Consider the following 19,029-nt stretch of genomic DNA (forward strand, 5'->3'; position numbering starts at 1 on the left):
GACACTGCATTAGTCTTATCACATCCCTAAAATGACATGATGAGTTTTTGTTCATGATCTGAATTTGAACCAAACAAAGCTTGCGTGTCTGATCATGACTCGACCAGGTGTAAAGATAAGTAAAATACTGAAATTCTCACCAGTATCACTTTACAAGGCCAAATGTCCAATCCTGGAAAAAATTAACGATATGTTTAGCACTGCACCAGGGACCCCATGGAGCTTATATGCCCCTGAGAAGTAAACACGAAAGGTATGTAATAAAGTGCAACACACAAGTGTGAAACACCATGAAGTAAGGTTGTGGTGATGGTTGGGAAGTCAAAATCAGTACCTATATGAATCATTAACAGAGCACAATCAGAGGTCAGATATTAAATATGCTCACCAATAGTGTGACATTGCAACCTGATATGATGATACAAATGATTTTTGCCTGGGAGGGAGGTGAACCCAGTACCTACCCCATTGTCTTATAGCTATGAATAGACATGAAATATATATTGTTTCTTCATCAGTGGCAAGATCTGCACATGTTCAGCTAGAGGCAATGAAACAAATAGTTCTGTGTTGCCTTGGACTCCAATCTTGCCCATATTGTCATTGTTGACCCCACACGAAGAGGTGTCAGCTATCAAATTCCCTTTCACTAACAGTAAGAAGTGTGCCATTCATAGAGATCTGGAGGAGTTTAAAATCATGAGGAAATAATGAAATGATGGGATAGTATCACCTTGAAGGTTTCAAATCCAGAGAAAAATTGGAATCTGAGCTCGATTCCCAGTCGACTGTCAATATTTTCAAAATCTTAAGGTCACTTAAAATAAGAAATGAAAGTCCTGTGACCTTACAAGACGATTGGTTTGTGAACTAAAATAATATTACTAGTGTAAGAAAGCTTACTAGAGATAGAGTTTCTGCAAGAAACAACTTCTGTCTCTGACAGAAAAACTAATTCAGCTCTGTTCCAGTCTACTGCAAATAGACATGTTTAATGTTGATTTGGAACCATGACACAGTCCTGAATTCTTTACTTGACATTACTGGAGGTGAAGAGGATAAGTTTGTGGCTGTTGAAAACTGACACCCTCAGTGGGAATCGAAACCACACCATTGCTATTGCGAGCTAGCCTCATTCCAACCAGGTTATGTTTGCGGCTGTTAAAAGCTGGTACCCCCAGTAGGAATCAAAACCACACCTTAGCCATTATAAGCTACCCTCAGTCCAACCAACCACCAAATTTCTCATATGGTAGCATCATGCTCTTGTCATAATAGGGTAAGCAGCACATGGTGTGAGAAGTGTTAAATTCTGCTTGAGCTGTTGTTGTGGATAACCTATTCATGGCCTAGTAGTCAACATCATGCAGTATGAATGCAAAGCTGTGATACCAACCCATCCTTTTCCTTTCTTTTTTTTTAAGCCATATTCTTTCTGCCTGCTAAGAGCATCAGTTTGACAGAAGGTCAGAGACTTATGTTCATTTTCTATCCAGCTAGTAATAGAAAAATCTTGCAGCAACATGCTCGTGAAAGGCTCATGGGTGTCTCTCATGATAAGACCAATTTCAGAACCAGCAGCTGCTTTACACAGACTCGTGTCCACTCAAGCAATCGTGATGCAACAGGCATAGAGCTTACAGTCCCCAGCAGACTTTTCTGTGCTCAAATTAGCAAGTATAACATTATGTAACATTATAATAATCCAGGCTGTTATGCCGTGGTAACCAACCACAGCATAACAGCCCAGATAATTATAATGGACATGACATTTCCGGCCATGAAAGTCTACATTTTAGTATCATTATGTAACATTCCTTATGATATATTACTAAGTTTCAGCATGCTCTGTGGCATCTGTGTATGGCATGTTGTTGTAAGTGTATTTAACTATGGACTTATTTTGTTCAAGTTTGTAGCACAGCTCGTGCCAGGACAAGTTGAATCTTTCTCATTTTTGATGTTACAAGGAGCATTGTTTATGCATTAGAAAACGGAATCTAAAATATAGTAAAGTCTAACATTTGTGACATTGTGTTCCATTTAATAAAAAAACAAACAATGGAAACTCCAGGTAGGAATATCAGCAATGTAGGAAAAGACTAATTGCTACATGCCATAAAGAAGATATGTCAGGTTGCAGTCAGGTACAATTAAAAAACACTCACATATAGCTTTCCAAATGTAACATGACATGGGATGCAAGCAGCAATCTGGAGGGGGTGGGGAAGGTGAGGGGGAAAGGATAGTAGCGTATGGGTGGGGAGAAAGATGAATGCTGTCCAATGGAGTGTGCAGGGCTAGATTGCCAACAGGTTCAGTGTCAGAAGTCTGTGGGGCAGAGGCGTGGGGAAGAAGGAGGAAAGAAAGGAGAGGAGCAGGGAAAGAGGGGTGTATGCATTGGCAGAGAGCTTCAGATGAACAGGGTGGGAGATGGGAATGGGGGGGGGGGGCTGTTAATAGGACAGAGGTTGAAAACTGTTGGGTGGAGGTTGTGGGAACTGTATGTTACCATAGGTTGGGATAATTACGGGCACGAGGAATGTGTTGTAAGGATAACTCCCATCTGTGCAGTTAAGAAAAGCTGGTGGTGGAGGAGAAGATCCATATGGCTCAGGTAGTGAAGCAGCCACTGAAATCAAATGTGTTATAGTAAGCTGCATGCTGTGCCACAGAGTGGTCCACTTTGCTCATGGCCACAGTTTGACAGTGGTCTTTCATCCTCATGGGTGGCTGGTTGGCAGTCATACCAATATAAAACGCTGTGCAATGATAGCAGCAGAGCTGGTAAATGACATGGCTACTTTTACAGGTGGCCCATCTCCTGATGGTGCAGGATAAACCTGTGACAAGACTGGAATAGAAAGTGCTGTGTGGATGGATTGGGTACGTTTTACCTGGGTCGTCCACAGGGATATGACCCTTGTGCCAAGGGGTTGGGATTGGGAGTGGCATAGGGATGGGCTAGATGTTGTGGAGGTTGGGTGTGCAATGGAACACCACTTTAGGAGGGGTGGGAGGTATCTCGGATAGGGGGTCCTTCACTTCGGGGCATGCTGATAAGTAATCAAAGCCCTGGCAAAAGATGAGGTTCAGTTGTTCCAGTTTGGGGTGGTACTGGGTGATGAAGGGGACACTCCTTTGTGGCTGGTTCTTGGGGATAGTGGGAGGATTGGGGACGTGAGGGGAAATGGCATGGGATATCTGTTTGCAGACTAGGTCTGTGGGATAGTGCCTGTCTGTGAAGACCGTGGTGAGACCCTCAGCATACTGAGCAAGGGAATTTTTGTCACTGCAGATATGCTGTCACCAGGTAGCCAGATTTTATGGGAGGGATTTTTTGGTGTGGAAGGTATGACAGTTGTCAAAGTGTAGGTACTGTTTGTAGTTGGTGGGTTTAATGTGGGCAGAGGTGCGGATGGAGCCATCAGAGAGGAGGAGGTCAACATTTGGAAAGGTAGTGCGCTGGGTTGAGGAGGACCAAGAGAAGTGGATGGGGCAGAGAAGGTGTTAAGGTTGTGAAAGAACGAAGATATGGTGTCTTGGTCCTGAGTCCAAATCATGAAAGTGTCATCAATGAACTTGAACCAGACTAGGGGTTTGGTGTTTTGGGAGGCTAGGAAAGTCTCCTCTAAATGGCCCTTAAAAAGGTTGGCATAGGAGAGTGCCATGTGGGTGCTCATGACTGTGCTGCAGATTTGTTTATATAATTTCCCTTCAAATGAGAAGTAGTTGAGGGTTAGGGTAAAGTTAGTAAGGTTTATGAGGAACAAGGTAGTGGGCTTGGAGCCTGAAGGACATTGGGAAAGGTAGTGTTCAATAGTGGTAAGAGCATAAGCACAAGGAATATTGGCATCAGCAGTGAGGAGTAGGGATCCAGGAGGTGAAGGGGTGGGGATGGTGGGGAGTCAGTGAAGGAAATGGTTGGTGTCTTTGATGTGGGAGGCTAGATTATGAGCAACTGGTTGGAGGTATTCATCAATGAGGGCTTAAATTATTTCAGTGGGGGCATAATAACCAGCCAGGATTGTCGGGTTTGTGGAGTTGGGGAAGCATGTAGAAGATTGGTATGTGGGGTGTCATAGGGGTGAGGAGGGAAATGGATTCAGGAGAGATGTTCTGGGAAGGGTGTAAGTCTTTAAGCAGGGATTAGAGTTTATGCTAGACTTCTGGGATGGGATCACTCTGGCAGAAATTATAGCTGGAGAATTCAGCTAATTGGCGGTCTCATTCTGCCAGATAGTCACTGTGATTCATAACAACAGTGGTGGAATGTTTGCCTGTAGGTAGGATGATTAGGTCAAGATTTGTTTTGAGGTTGTGTATAACTATTCTTTCTTCTACTGAGGGAGGGACCTGGGGAAGGATAGTGACGTTGGAGGTAAGGAATTTCCGGAAAGTGACCAGTGAGTGGTTAGGTGGGAGGGGGGAGGATCACAGTTGGATAGTGATATGAGCTGGAAGAGGAGGGTTTATTGTTGGAATTAGGTTTGTTTTGATTGGATGAGTTGGCAGCAAATAAGTGTTTCCATTGCAGGGTTTAGGAGAAGGAGAGCAGGTCTTTGAGAGGTCCATCATGGCTAAATTTGAGAGTAAATGTGTGAATGGTGCATGTGTGTGTCTGTGTTACTGACAAAAGCTGTGGCTGAAAGCCATAGGTGAGTATCTTTTACTGGTGCCTGTCTACAACTTGAGGTGTCTTCTTTATGGTAAATAGCAATCTGTCTTTTCCTACATTGTTGTGTTCTGTTTGAGTTTAATAAAAGGGTGAAAGCAGTAGAGGCAATTCAAAACACCTGTGCCCTGTACTGAGTAAGTGCTATCCAGAAAGTCAAGTTGTATTGTTTCAAGTATGATCATTTTGGGATAAATTAATGACCACATTCAGGAAGACAAACAGATGTTGATGGAGGATGTTTCTGCAATTTACTGCTGTGGTCAGTGACAGTGTATCCAATAACTGGCTAGTGTGATGACGAATTAACCTTTGTGCGACACTCAGTAGTCATATTCACGCTGAGGTTAAAAGAAAGGAAGGAGGATTATGGTATAGCATCTCGTTGAAAACAAGATTATATGTGAAGCAGAATCTTGAACTGCGAAGGAAGTTGTTTGTGCCCTTTCAAAGGACTGACCCTGCCAGTTGCAATAATAGATTTAAGGAGGTCACTATAAACCTTAATCAGTGCGACCTGATGGCAATTCGAAGTACTGTATGGTAAGTTGATAAGAAGAAAACAATGGATAAGCCATAGCAAACATTATTTCAAACAATGGTCTGTATACATCCACAAAATGTATAGTTATTGATATACATCTGGTGGCACAAAGAAGGTGTTTTGTGTTATGAAATGCTTCACAGAAATGTGTCCTTCACAGTCGATATTCGTTGCCAACAAATGAGATGCCTCGCAGTTGGAGAGTAACAAATACAACCTGGAAGACAGCACCAAGGAGCTTGGTTGGCAAACATGTCTACTGCACATCTTCTAATTTGGCACTTGCATGTGTTTACCTTTATTGCCCCTTATTGATCAGCCACCAAGAAAATTAGTTTTTGTTTGTTTTGTTTTGGTGATTGCATTTTAAACATGGCTTAACTCATGATCAGCAAGTCGCTACATGTGTGGGATTGAAAAACTACCTGCGCAGCATCAGACAGTTTTCGAAGATGAGGTGGAGTATATTGTTGACAGTGTCCCTGATATTTGTGTCTATATTGCTCAATAACCTGACAGAAAATGCTATTAATATGCACTATGCTAATACAACTGGTACCTCATCATAATACCATACAATGAATGGCTGTCTTAATGAAACGAGAAGCCTGGTCATACTCATAACATATGGCAAGGTGGCTTTGAGAGTATTTGCTGAGTGAAACATAGTTAACAGAGTATTCAGTGATAAGATTTCATTAACAGATTTGTGTATTTTCAGTAGCAGTTCCTCAGTATTTTATGTTGTTTACCTCTAGATATATTGGTTACTGAACATAGTGAGAGATCTTACGGTGACAAAATTGACAAAGTTTCTGAGTTCGATATAGCTGTTTGCAAGTTCATCACAGGGGAGGTAAAGTGTTATTCTCATGCTAGTTCGGAAATGAGAGCTGCTGCCTCATACTCTTTACAGTGCATTGACATTTTCAGGGAGCAAGCAACCAACTGCAGTGTTCATTGCCTCCTCATTGCAATTGCGATGGCTGACGCGCGACTGCTACGGTTGCAGGTTCGAATCCTGCCTCGGGCATGGATGTGTGTGATGTCCTTAGGTTAGTTAGGTTTACATAGTTCTAAGTTCTAGGGGACTGATGACCACAGATGTTAAGTCCCATAGTGCTCAGAGCCATTTTTTTGTGATGGCTGACACAGGTAAGTCACAAGGTAGACAATGAGATTGGTTGTAGTTGCTACTTGTAAGTAATTTCTAGTGCCTGTAAACATATATTTGGTAAGTCAATGACACACCAAAGTGGAATTCATTCATAATCTTTGATTGGTATACCATGAATATATCAAGTGAATCTTGCAAGAGAGTTCTCTGTCATTCTAGGAAGTAACAAAACTATCATAGTATCACCAGACATGTTCCACTATGTTGTCACAGCATTATTATAGTTGTAGCAGGATGATTATGTTTCTACAGGCAATGTCTTTCTTGAGTGGGCTAACAATTTAGGAGTGCATTTTGTGCATCAGATGCAGCAGGTTAATTACTTTTCCTATGACGTCATGAGGAGTATTCTAGAGAGGGAGAAGAACGGAAACTTGCAATTCACACGAAAGAATATAAATGTAATCAACTGAGTTACAGATCCATTTCATGACATTGACATGTAGCAGGATGTGTGAACAAATGCTTTGTTCCAATGTTATGAAATACTCTGAAAGATATTTCGGCTCGGCTCTAAGCACTATGGGACTTAACATCTGAGGTCATCAGTCTCCTACACTTAGAACTACTTAAACCTAACTAACCTAAGGACATCACATACATCCATGCCCGAGGCAGGATTTGAACCTGCAACCATAGCAGCAGCACAGTTCTGGACTGAAGTGCCTAGAACCACTCGGCCACAGCAGCCAACAAATATATTTTCTATTGACATCAAACCAGCATTTGATTTGGAAAGCATCACTCTTGTGGGACTCAGCTGTCATTTTATTCGCATGATATACTGTGTACAGGTGCTCTCAAATTGATTCTGTGTTGATAGATTTCCAAGAAAGCTTTTAATATCGTTTCTCATAAGTGGCTTCCAACCACATTTCTTTCCTATGGACCATCATCTCAGTTGTGAGAATGGATTCATGATTTCCTGTTAGAAAAGTCACAGTTCACAGTAACTGATGGGTTGTCACCTAGTGAAATGGAAGAGATGAGTGTGATAGTGCAAGTACAATGATTTATACCTTCTGCTATTTCTAATGTATATAAACTATTTAGCAAACTCCGCCAAAGCTGGTTCCAAGCCCGGTTAAAAAAGGAGGAGGGGGAGGAGTAACACCTCGTTACAAAACCTTGGTTCACTTGGCCCGGGTGATAGTACCTCGTGAGGGTTCCTTGCCAGGGAAATGGTGAAGACCTCAACGGCAGTGATGAAGATCATCAGAACGGCGGAACTGAATGTATCTGTCCCACATGTTAGTGGTGGCCTTACTTATAATTCTAAGCTAAATGCTTGAATTTTTATCATTGAAAGGTTCAACTACCTTTCCCCAAACCAAACTTTAACCTAAGACATGATGGTAAATTTCAAAAGGAAAACTACTCCAGGAAGTAACCAGGCTTCCATCACTATTCATGGCAGTGCAACTAGGCCTTTGGATTCTGGAGAGCCTAGAACATCATGTAAGGAAGAGTTGGAGCTTCCTAGTACTTCTTCAAAGATAAGACCCAAGAAAAAACATCTACTGGGGTCTCTGAACATCAACACACTTATGAAAGTTGGAAAACTAAAACACCTAACAGACATTTATAATCAACATAACATACTTATATTAGCATTTCAGTCATGTGGATACAGGATCTACAAAGGAAAACCTGCCATTAAAAATTCCAATAATACGACTATATTAGGGTTCACATTTATGGTCAAACAGCAATTTTAGCTCCCCATCAGAACCAATTTCATTTCTGACGTTCAAGTCAGGCAATAAACGTTACACCATTATAAATACACATGCACCTATCAACCAATATAACAGAACAAATGTCGACAAAGTGGAAGGTTTTTGGGAAATGCTAGAACACGAAACATCCATATTACCAAAAGAACATATAAAAACTTTAGTGGGTGACTTTAATGCACAAGTTGGCAAAGAAATAAAATTTAAATCAGTAGTTGGAGATTATCCAGCACATGCAAGAACCAATAGAAATGAGGAAAGACTCATAGATTTTTGTAAACTATTTAATCTAAAACTAATGTTGACATGTTTCAGGAAACTTGCAAGAAAGAAAAAAATGTGGGTATCACGTAACCCAAATCAAGGTGAATATCAGTTGGATCATGTGGCAATAGTGACTCGCAACTACAAGGAAATCTTGGATGCCAGAGTGAGGAAGGGCCTAAACATAGACTTAGACCATTATCTGACTGAAATAAAGACCATGTTCCAACTGAACAAACCTAAACCAAAACCAACAAGATTTCCAAGAGTAGACACTAAATTTCTCATGCAAAATCAGGACAAATTCTGTGATAAACTAAACACAAGAAAAATGGATTATTGGGAAGAAATTAAAGAAACAATACTACAGTTAGTTAAAGAAATGGGGAACCACAAAGAATACCAAGACACAGATGGTGGTACGAGCTGTGTGATGAAGCAATTAACAATCAACTAAAGGCACGGAAAAAATGGAACAGTAATAAGAAACATGAATACTGGGAAGAGTTTAAAGAAGAAAGGAAAAAGACCGCAAAAATCGTTATATCAGTGAAAAGTAAATATGACAAAGACAGATTATAAGAAATGGTTTCAGACTTTAAAAGGAACTACACTAGAGACTCTTATAAGATTTTCAGAGAAGTTTTAACAGGATTCCAGTCACCAAGTTTACATTTTAATGATAAAAATTGGAAAATGGTTTTAAGCAATAACGAGAACTATCGAATTTTAGCTGAATACTTTGAAAATCTCTTAAATTGTGAAGAGCCTAATGACAGATTACAATGTCAAAAATCACAACATGAAAATCCACCATCAGAACCACCTACAGTAGAAGAAATAGAAAAGATTATCAAAGCATTGAAGAATAACAGAGCACCAGGAGATGATGGGATAGTAGCAGAAATGTGGAAACTGGGGGGCTTATCCGCATGGCAGAAAATTCACAAAGTAATTAAAAACATTTGGACAAAAGGAATCACACCCAGTGACTGGAAACAAGCATTGATCCATCCTCTCCATAATTTTTTATGGAGAGGATGGATCAGTGCATGTTTCCAGTCACTGGGTGTGAGATAAAACAGACACCAACAGCTACAGGGGCATATCCTTGTTACCAGTGACATACAAAATACTTCCTAAAGCACTTTTGAATAGAATAGAGAAACAAGCAGGACATAATATAGGAGATTATCAAGCAGGATTTAGAAAAGGTAGATCATGTGCAGAACAGATTCTTAATTTAAAAACAATTTTGATGGTGAGAGCCATACAAAATAAAAAAAAACTGTAGTTACTTTCATAGACTTCAAGAAGGCCTACAACTCAGTTGACCGACAAACACTATTTCAGATACTTAATGAATCAGGGATAGATGAAAACGCCAGAAGACTTGTTGAACAAACACTTACAGATACAACGTCAAGAATTAAGTTTCAAGGCGAAATTTCTGAACCATTCAAAATCAAAACAGGAGTTCGACAAGGAGATGGACTTCCCCAATTCTCCTTAACTTGGTTTTAGATAAAATAGTAAAAACATGGGAAAGCACATTAAAAAACAGAGGCACAAAGGATATAAGCATGGGGAAAGGAAAGAACAAATTTGAAGTGAAATATTTAGCTCTTGCGGATGATATGGCATTGATAACTGAAAACCAAACAGATGCAACAGTTATGCCTGATCTGTTACACAAGATTGCTGAAAAGACTGGGCTAAAAATATCCTATGAAAAAATCGAGTACACAGAACACAAACATAATACAGAAAAGTTTATGAAAACAAATTATGGAAAAATTAAAAGAGTTGATAGATTCAAACACCTGGGGGAGTGGATCCAAGCCAATGGACTGGATAACACAACAAATAAAGAAAGAATAAAAAAGTTAGAATTTGCATATAAATTAACACAAAACTACTACAATAAGAAATCAATATCTATACAAGTGAAGATTAAACATTATAATTCAGTTATTAGGACACAAGAAAAGTATGGATCAGAGTGCCTAACATTGAATAAGAAAGGCGAATTAAGAGAACTAGAAAAAAAGAGAGAGAAAAATACTAAGAAAAATTCTAGGTCCTGAGAAAAACAAGGAAAATAGGTGGATTAAAAGGAGAAATTAAGACTTATACAAAAATACAGAAAAGATCACAGAGACAGTGAGGAAGAGACGGCTAAAATTTTATGGGCATTTAAAAAGGATGGAAGAAACAGGGATTACAAAGAGAGCCAAAACCTCGACCCAACAGAGTGTGGACAGATGAGCAGAGATGAGCAGTTGGCGAAAAAACACTATTTAGCAGACACTCAGAACATTTCTCTTAGATCTGTGGGAGGTAATGCTGCCATCTAGTAAACTCCACAGAAGAGCAAAGCAAATTACAAAATTATGTTGAAAATATGCCTTCAGGGTGCAAAACATGACAACTGACCCTAAAAAATAAAATGTGTGAGAGTCTGCACAAGATAACTAAGAACGTTTCATCAAGCTTTAAGGAATTGATAAGTAAAACAAATTTGACAGTTATAGATCCAAAGAAAGTTCTAGGGGTTACAAATATAAACAATGGAACTGGAAAATATTACTTGTTGCATCAAAGGCAAAACAAATGTTGAGTTATTACCACAATCCTTAGAAGATCCAAGAGGTCTAGTAAGGGGACTGCCAGCACTATGATTGATTGATCCTTTCTGGAATACTGCTGAGTGCTGTGCGCTCATTACCTGATGGGGTCAATGGAGGACATCAAAAACATTGAAAGATGGCAGTTGATTTTGTAGCATAGCAAATTAGGGGAGAGAGTAACAAGGATGGTTTTCTTTTTTATCCCCCTTGTGGTTGGAGGGAGCAGGACGACGAGATGGTGATGCAACATTAAAACAAACACTTGTTCACTGCTGCATGTTATTTCCACAGCATTCCAGCCACTACCTTTCTCCTCTGAATCCAAACTGTTTTTGTTGTCACCAGCGTACAAAGCATAATATTACAACTGTAATAATGCAAGAGAAATTAGAACTCGCACATAAAGATTTTGGTGTGTTTTTCTTGAGCTTCGTGGAATGGTTGAGAAACTGAAGTGATTCAATGAATCCATTAAGAAACACTTAATGGTGAATTACAGAGTAACCGTATTGGAATGTAAATGAAGTGCCTCAGCAGAATGTAATTTCTGTCATGCAGCACTTATTGTTTCAGAGACAGTGAGCACATTTTGTAATAGCTCAAAATTTGAATGACATACTTCTATACACAATTATTTGGCAAGGTTTCCAGAATGAAATTTTCTGTCTGTGGTGGAGTGTCCACTGATATGAAACTTCCTTGCACATTAAAACTGTGTGCCAGACCGAGACTCGAACTCGGGAAACAACCTCCAGCCTGTGGCAAAGCCATGTCTACACAATATTCTTTCTTCTAGGGATGCTAGTTCTGCAAGTTTTGCAGGACAGCTTCTGTGAAGTTTGGAAGGTAGGAGATGAGATACTGGCAGAAGTAAAGCTTTGAAGATGGGTCATGCATTATGCTTGGGTAGCTCAGTTGGTAGAGCACTTACCTGTGAAAGGCAAAGTTCCTGAGTTCGAGTCTGGCACACACTTTTATTCTGTCAGGAAGTTTCATTTGGCAATGATGCCATCAAAACTGTTTACTTTTAAAATCCACTTAGTTATCTTGGTTGAAAAAATATTTTCTTAAGCAAAGATCGAATGCAGAGCACTTATAAGAAAGAATAGTTTCCTGCATTTTGTGATTGCTAGCTATTTGAAATATTTTGTGGTAGCTACATTTTTAATGAGTGTATTCTTTAACTTTCTTTTTCATTAAGTATTTGAATCAAATGTGTCTGCTCATATTATATCAAAATAGCTCTAGTTGCTTTGGTTTATACTACAGACTTGTGAGGGTAGATGAAACATTTTTCCTCCAAGGGGTGAGAGTAGCTTAGCGGCCTGGGACTGTACTAGCCACAGGTTGTGAGGTACAGGCCAGCCAGGATGGACAGCTGATGGGCTGGCAGGCCAAATACAGCATGGTGCCAAGGCAGGACTAAAAGCAAGCAAGTTGGCAGTGGCAGGCCAACAGCCTCTCACCTGAGACAGGCCAGCGTGGCCTCTGCCGCTGCTTCTGACACAAATATGCTAATTCCTCTCCTGGCATCAGTATAAGAATGGCAAGCAGAAATACACATCAGGCAGTCTGTTGCAATGGCTCACTGAGAGAGATCAACTCGAGACAGATGTTCCATCAGAGAAGTTGGCAGAAGGTACGGCATGCCACATACCACTGCAACAAGATGATGAAGGAACTACCTTGAAAGAGGCACTACCAACAGTGTTCCAGGCATGCAGGGAGAGAGTGAGCTCACACTCAGAGGAAAGGGAGACAGTGTCTAAGAGCAGAGAAAACCCTTTTCTGAATATGAAGCAGTTGCAGCAGCGGACCAACTTCCCCGTTCCACTGACATGATTCGCTGGAGGCTGAGGGACACTAGACTGCATGTATGATGATCTGTCATAAAACAAGAGCTCAGTGAAGACAATTTTTGGTACCAGCTGGCATTTGCGGAGCTTCATGCGAGTGTGTCATGAGAAAATGTCATTCTCACTGATGAGAAGGTGTTTTCCACCAGTTATGATAGTCACAGAGTCATCTACAGGCTGCAAGGGACTTGCCATTGACATGAATATGTAACCATGATGAGAAGAAGTGGCTGAGTATCTGTTTCCTGGTGGGTGTGGATTGCTGTGAAAGGAGCGTGGGAGGAAGTTGCTTCGTCAGGCTGTTACGTCCAGTGGCTTATAAACTCTTTGCTAAGGCGCATGATAGAATTACACAATAATGTGGGATTTTTTTTTTATGTTTCTCAAATGCAGGACAAGCGATAGCCAAAAACTGCACTCAACACCAAGCCAACTGGCATAAGGCCCATGCGAAGACCTAGAACTCGATGGAGTGACTGTGTATCCAAAGACCTTCAGAGAATGGGATTGCTGGAAGGATGGCAAAAAGGAGCTAAAGACAGATGAAGTGGAGACAATCTCTCAAAGCACAATAATGTTGGATGCTGGTTAAAATATTAAAGTACTTAAAAAGGTTTGTTATGTCGTTGTTTTCTTCACTTTTCCTCACTGAAAGCCAGTGGAAGATCACTTGGCAACAGATAAAACAAAGTTAGAGATTTTCTTTGAGTTACCTTTTTAATTCAAGTGGGTGTCTTTTGAATATACAGTTTGTTAAATATTCTATTTTTCTTTCATTTATACCCTGCCTACATACTTACAAAATAATCAGTTTAGATGAATGCTTTAAAAATATTTTGTGTATTTTCAAATACATTTCTCTCTTCCCCTCCATCCATTAATACAGCCTCCATACTCAAGAATTATGCAGATAATTTCATCTTACATTTACTAATTGTAAATTCCTCTTCCATTCTCTCTCATACATTACCACCTCAATTTCCCTTCTACTCCATTCTCCCAAAATGTTATAAGCAAATCTAGCAGTTTCCATTGAAACTATATGTTCTTATTTAATTTCTGCATTCTTTACTGTCTTTACATTCGTCTCAAAACCTATGAAACCATTTTCTTTTGTGTACCCTTACCAATAATGCATTCTTCATTTGGAAAACAATCCTTCCTTTTCTCTCTCTCCTAAGATAAAATGAACTGTGACATACGTCTAAGTAAGGAATATTTTGCTTTCCACTCTTTTTATTTTGCACTTCTGCACTCCTATTCCTTCCTAGATCCCTCTCTCCTTCCTGCTACCCCTGCATCCACTATGTGAATACTCCACAATTCACAATTAAGTGCTTGGCAGGGGATTCTCTGAACCAGTGCCCATTATTTCTCTACCGGTCCACTCTCAGAAGGCATGTGGAAATAATGAATAACAATATCTTACCATGCAAGCACTGATGTCTCTTATCACAAGGATCATGTCTCTTGCATGTCTCAGGGTAAAGAAAATATCATAACATTCAGCAGAGGGGGTTGGCGGTTGGAATTTAGCGAAAACACTTTGCCACAATGTAAAATGCCTACATTTCAATAATTTCCACAACAACTCATTTACCATATCCATGACACAATCTTCTCTATTTCGTGATAATACAAAATGAGCTGCCCTTCTTTGAACTTTTTCAACGTCTTCCATCAGTCTTACCCCGTAGAGATACTATACCACTCAGAGGCACTCCCAAAGAGGACAATAGGTGTGGTGTTGGCACTTACTTTAATTAATACAGAGTGTTCTTACTGGAAAGAGCAGATAAGCAGTTGTTAGCACCCCACTTAGTAAATGAATTGACTTCATTTACTTTCAATATGATGGACGTGGAAGGACAGCAAAACGAAAGCTGAAATTTTAAAGTTAGCATTTGAGAAATCTTTCATGAAGGAGGATCGTACAAAAATACCGCCGTTTGAGTCTCGTACAGATTCCCGTATGGAGGACATAGTGATAGACATCCCTGGGGTTGTGAAGCAGCTGAATGGGTTGAAAATAAATAAATTGCCAGGTCCTGATGGGATTCCAATTCGGTTTTACAGAGAGTACTCTACTGCATTGGCTCCTTACTTAGCTTGCATTTATTGCAAATCTCTTGCCCAAAGTAAAGTCCTGAGCAACTGGAAAAAAGTGCAGGTGATGCCTGTATATAAGAAGGGTAGAAGGACGGATCCTCAGAATTACAGACCAATATCCTTAACATCGGTTTGTTGCAGGATTCTCGAACATATTCTCAGTTTGAATATAATGAATTTCCTTGAGACAGAGAAGTTGCTGTCCATGCATTAGCATGGCTTTAGAAAGCATCACTCCTGCGAAAGGCAACTCGCCCTTTTTTCACATGATATCTTCCGAACCATGGATGAAGGGTATCAGACGGATGCCATATTCCTTGACTTCCGGAAAGCGTTTGACTCGGTGCCCCACTGCAGACTCCTAACTAAGGTACGAGCATATGGGATTGGTTCCCAAATATGTGAGTGGCTCGAAGACTTCTTAAGCAATAGAACCCAGTACGTTGTCCTCGATGGTGAGTGTTCATCAGAGGTGAGGGTATCATCTGGTGTGCCCCAGGGAAGTGTGGTAGGTCCGCTGTTGTCTTCTATCTACATAAATGATCTCTTGGATAGGGTGGATAGCAATGTGAGGCTGTTTGCTGATGATGCTGTGGTGTACGGGAAGGTGTCGTCATTGAGTGACTGTAGGAGGATCCAAGATGACTTGGACAGGATTTGTGATTGGTGTAAAGAATGGCAGCTAACTCTAAATATAGATAAATGTAAAATAATGCAGATGAATGGGAAAAAGAATCCTGTAATGTTTGAATACTCCCTTAGTAGTGTAGCACTTGACACAGTCACGTCGATTAAATATTTGGGTGTAACACTGCAGAGCGATATGAAGTGGGACAAGCATGTAATAGCAGTTGTGGGGAAGGCAGATAGTCGTCTTCGGTTCATTGGTAGAATTTTGGGAAAATGTGGTTCATCTGTAAAGGAGACCGCTTATAAAACACTAATACGACCTATTCTAGAGTACTGCTTGAGCGTTTGGGATCCCTATCAGGTCGGATTGAGGGAGGACATAGAAGCAATTCAGAGGCGGGCTGCTAGATTTCTTACTGGTAGGTTTGATCATCACACGAGTATTACGGAAATGCTTCAGGAACTCAGGTGGGAGTCTCTAGAGGAAGGGAGGTGTTCTTTTCATGAATCGCTACTGAGGAAATTTAGAGAACCAGCATTTGAGGCTGACTGCAGTACAATTTTACTGCTGCCAACTTACATTTCACGGAAAGACCACAAAGATAAGATAAGAGAGGTTAGGGCTTGTACAGAGGCATATAAGCAGTCATTTTTCCCTTGTTCTTTTTGGGAGTGGAACAGGGAGAGAAGATGCTTGTTGTGGTATGAGGTACCCTCCACCACGCACCGTATGGTGGATTGCGGAGTATGTATGTAGATGTAGATGTAATTTGTTAGATCTTCTATGTAGTCTATCAATAAAATGCGGTCTTTGGGTTTCCTTCCCTGCAATATTTTCCATGTGATGTTTCAAATTTAAGTTATTCATGATTGTAGGTCCTAGATATTTAGTTGAATCAACAACTTGTATCATGAAAGCCAACTATAATGAAAATGTTTTGCTATTCATGAGGAGAACCTCATACATTTTATTTAGGGTCAATTTCACATTTTGCATTGTAAAGATACATTTTCACCATCATTTTGCAATTGCTTTGCTCTTCTGGGGTGTTTACTAGACAGCAACATTACCTGCCCCAAATCTAAAAGAAATGTTCTGATTGTCTGCTAAAGAGTTTATATATACTGGAAATAACAGAAGGTCTACATCCCTTTACTTGCAGAATCACACTCATCTCTTCCATTTCATTAAGTGACGTCCCATCGATTACTGTGAACTGTGACTTTTTAAATAGGAAATCATGAACCCAGTCTCACAACTGAGACAATACTCCAGAGGAAAGCAATGTAGTTGAAAGCCACTTATGAGCAATGATATGAAAAGCCTTTTTGGAACTCTGAGAGCCCCTGTGTGCACTACATTGTGTGAATAAAGTGACAGCTGTCTCTCACAGGAGTGACGCTTTCCAAATCCTTGCTGGTTTGATGTCAACAGGTAATACATTTTGGGGTATTTCATAAAGTTGGAACAAAGTATCTGTTCACATGTCCAGCTACCTGTCGAGGTCATAAAATGGATCTGTAATTCAGTGGATTACATTTATTTTCTTTCGTATGAATTCCAGTGGTCTGTGCAAACTTCAATTCTTCTCTCTCACTAGAATACTCCTCATGACATCAAAGGAAAAATAATTAACCCACTTCATCACTGACGCACAAGATGCACTCCTAAATTGTTAGACCACTCAAGAAAAACATTGCCTGTCGAAACATAATCGTCCTGCTACAACTACGACAGGGTCATGAAATAGTGGAACATGTATGGTGAACTGTGATCGTTTTGATATTCCTGGAATGTCAGAGAATTACCTTGCAAGATTCAGTTGATATATTCATGGTATACCAATCAAAGATTCTGAAAGAATTCCACTCTGGTATGTCATCAACTTATCAAATATATGTCTACAAACGCGAGAGATTACTTACACACACAGTAACTACAACTAATCTCATTAGCTACATTGCGAATTATCTGCATCAGCCATCACAAGACAATGAGGAGGTGATAAGCACTGCTGTTGGTTGCTTGTTCCCTGAAAATGTTGATGCACTGTAAAGAATAAGAGGGAATAGCTCTCATTTCCAAACTGGCATGAGAATAACACTTTACCTCCACTGTGACAGACTTACAAACAACTATATCGAACACAGAATGGCATCTTTAGAAATTCTGTCATCATAAGATGTCTCACTACATTCAGTAACCAATAGATCTAGAGGTAAGAAACATAAATTACTGTGGAACTGCTACTGAAAATACACAAATCTGTTAATGAAATCTTATCACTGAATACTCTGTTAACTGCAATTCATTCAGCAACTACTCTCATGGCAACATTGTCATTTTTACGGTAATGACCTGACTTGTTGTTTCATTAAGACAGTCATTCATTGTATGGTCTTATGATAACACACCAGTTGTATTAGTGTAATGCATATTAATAGTGTTTCTCATTAGTTTATTGAACAATATAGACACAAATATCAGGAAAATTGTCAACAATATATTCCACCTCGTCTTCGAAAACTGTCTGATGATCAGGGTGTATATGCGAACAAGATAAAAAAATTCTTGGATTTTTCCTGGTTAAAAATACATTTTCTCCCGGGTGAAAATACACTTTTTCCGTGTTAAGTGACAGTATACTTTTTCCTCAGAACAGTAAAACTTATCAATCCATTGAATGGATATGGTTTTATATACTGTCGTAGAATTTCCCGGCCCTTTAGAAAAACAAACTTAGTAAAAAACACGTTTTGCAAAGATCTTTGATGTGCAGCAACATGTACACTGCACATTTTCATATCACGAAAGTATAAATTTGAATTCCACCAAACACTGCATGTTATTTCTGAAGCATTGAAATCGAGATTGCGATGCGCTTTTGTAAGCCACTCATAGCTCATGTCCTGTGATCTCGCCAGACACGTGATGTAGTCAGCCAATAGCAATATCACTGTTAAGTAGTGCGTATACACAAATTGGAAAAGTTAATGGTGTAAATTAATATACATAGAGTTGCACAAGAAAAGCAAAGCTTTCATGTATAATATTGGTCTCGAAGATTAATAAGCTGCAAGAGAAGCTAAGCTTTCACATATAGTATTCATCTTTTTTGCACGTGTTACACTTTAAGATACATCACACAAATGTGATAGTAAAATTTTTAATAATGACATAAATGTCTGATCTTCTGAGCTAGAATTTTTTTAAATTGATCATCCTCAATTTTTAAATGAGAGGCAAACGCTCTGTGGTTTAACAAATTCACTGTCCATTCTCGCACATTGTTCAGCTTGCATAAAAGAAAATTTACTTTGAAAGAAACGCTTTTCAAACAACCATTTGCGATATTTTCCTGCAACCTGTTAGAAATAGGTTCGTTCAGCAGATGCCAAGCTACGATG

This window comes from Schistocerca cancellata, chromosome 6, assembly GCF_023864275.1.
Source record: "Schistocerca cancellata isolate TAMUIC-IGC-003103 chromosome 6, iqSchCanc2.1, whole genome shotgun sequence".
NCBI classification, from domain to species: domain Eukaryota; kingdom Metazoa; phylum Arthropoda; class Insecta; order Orthoptera; family Acrididae; genus Schistocerca; species Schistocerca cancellata.